Source organism: Octopus bimaculoides, chromosome 8 (assembly GCF_001194135.2).
Source record: "Octopus bimaculoides isolate UCB-OBI-ISO-001 chromosome 8, ASM119413v2, whole genome shotgun sequence".
NCBI classification, from domain to species: domain Eukaryota; kingdom Metazoa; phylum Mollusca; class Cephalopoda; order Octopoda; family Octopodidae; genus Octopus; species Octopus bimaculoides.
In genome coordinates, this window is record NC_068988.1 from 75,429,873 (window position 1) to 75,432,307 (window position 2,435).

The window sequence follows — 2,435 nt, forward strand, 5'->3', positions numbered from 1 at the left end:
TATATACAACGGGCTTATTTCAGTTTCCGTCTACCAAATCCACTCACAAAGCGTTGGTCGACACTTACCAAAGGTTCCATGCAATAGGACCGAACCCGGAACCATGTGGCTGGGAAGCAGGCTTCTTACCACACAGCCATGCCTGCGCCTCAACATGAACTATAAAAATGACTTACTATTGTACTACAAACATTAGAGATACTATAATACACAAGTCGAGTAAATTAAGAGAAATTAAGATGTATTCCGATTGGCCAATTATGTAAACAGAGGTGATAACACATGAACAAGAAGTCAGCTCTAAAACAAAAAAAGAAAGAAAAAGCTATACCATACATTATCTTTCGCTACACTGGTATGGTAGCAAATAGGTTTAAGCAACATTGCTTCCACCAACTACTTCTGCCCAAAGAGAGTTGGAATGCAACAATGTCATCGAGTTACACGAGGCACATAAAAGTGTATGGCAGTAGCTTCGACCTTGAATGAAAGATCTTCGACAGGAATAACATACTCAATGGGTCTAAAACGTGCATCTTAAATAGTGAGTAGTAGAGGTTAATCTTGAATAACAGCAACAATTCCAGTAATTGTCTAACTATAAGATTACTTTAAGATTTTGGAAATATATACCAATGCTAGATTAAGCAGTTTACTATTGATCTAGCATACTTTCCTTTTTTATGCGTTTATTTTATCATGGATGTTCTCCACAATATACTGAATATTATTCTATCCAGCAATATATTTTTCATCAGTTCACTTTTTTCTCTTGAAGATCTGTTTTGCTAAATTTTCTTAAATGTAACGTAAATTAAACTTGTCAGCTAAGAGTGTTCAACTTTTCACAGTCGAGGCAAATGACAACCTTCTACAAATTTATATAACCTGATGTGTTTGCGTAGGATAATGCTGGTTTTATATTATGAAGCTGTTAATAATGATGCGTTAACTCGTACTTTGCCTACACAAGCGCGCGCGCACGCACACACGCACACACACACACACACACACACACACACACACACACACACACACACACACAAACACACACGCTGTTGACGTCATAAGAATTTTTATAGAATTTCAAGGGAACGTGGTACAGTAATTGCTTTCGGGCATATCTCGAAGCACGCACATAAAGCCTTAAATAATAGCATGTAACTATTGGACGGGTGTGTGTATACACTTATATATTTAAATATACACGCTCGTATGTGTGATAAATGTGTATGTGAGTGTGTGTTTTTAAATTGAACCGAATTGTGCGACACAAAAGCCAGTTTCTGTATTGATTACGCCCATTGGAATAATACTGAATGCTCCATATTGTTATTGCTATCCTTTTTAAATCTAAAGTTTTTAGATCTCTTTTGAAAAGCTAAAACCGTAGGCTGGAAGTTGACTTCATTTAGTTACCTTATTTCTGGCTTCTGTGTTGAAGTTATTCATCGCTTGGACTAACTTTTTACTTCAACCACAAACAAATATTACACCAAATATTACTAATACTTCTGTATTAGTAATATTTGGTGTAATATTTGCTAGACTCGAGGTCGATTTTGCCTTTGATCCTTTCGAGATCGATAAAATAATTACCAGTTGAGTACTGGATCGATGTAAGCCACTTAACCCCACCCTGGAAATTGCTGGCCGTGTGCCAAAATTTGAAATCGATATCTGATGTAATATAATAATTGATATAACAGACTTATATAATCTTCAGCAATTAGTTGATGTTTATGATCCAAGGTATTCCAGCTTAGACCATTCCATATGTGACTTCATTTTTAAGAAGTAAGGTGTGATTTAAGATAAATTTGGTTGCTATTTCTAGTCACACCAGCGACTATGTAGAGGCAAAGGACTTATTTCGTTTAATAATTAGAAATAGCTGGACCCGTGTAAAATTCACGGAAAACAAAAAATGTAAGCATCTGTAAACAGTGTACTGGTGCCATGAGAAATGTCTGTATATCATGACCGTCTGCCTTTACGTTCTGAGTTCAAATTCTGCCAAGGTCGACTTTGCCTTTCGTCCTTTCGGGGTCGATCTACTCAACTGGCCCCTTCCCCACAAAAGAATTCAGGCCTAGAAAAGTATATAGTGACAGTTACAGAATATAGAAAGTAATGCAACACCAATGACTATATAATCCAACCAAAATATCTCAGTTACACAAACGTAAACGGAATTACTATTTAACCTTAAAATACATTGTACATATTCAAAGAAACTTAATGTACAAATTGCAATGCAAAAGAACGAAATAATAAATGAATTTATGAATGAAAGTTTGGTAATTGCGTTTATTTCCACTACGTGACACTTATTATTGCAAACATGTTTTAACTAACCTAAACTATACTCACATACAAGTACATTCATATATATATATGTGTGTGTGTGTGTGTGTGTGTGTGTGTGTGTGTGT

The 2,435-nt window shown here is 35.6% G+C and overlaps 1 protein-coding gene across 1 annotated transcript in view; it reads right to left on the reverse strand.

Moving 5' to 3' along the window:
* Window positions 1-2,435, reverse strand: part of LOC106867428 (MAM and LDL-receptor class A domain-containing protein 1) — a 317,166-nt gene that overhangs the window by 166,570 nt on the left and 148,161 nt on the right. The window lies entirely within an intron of this gene.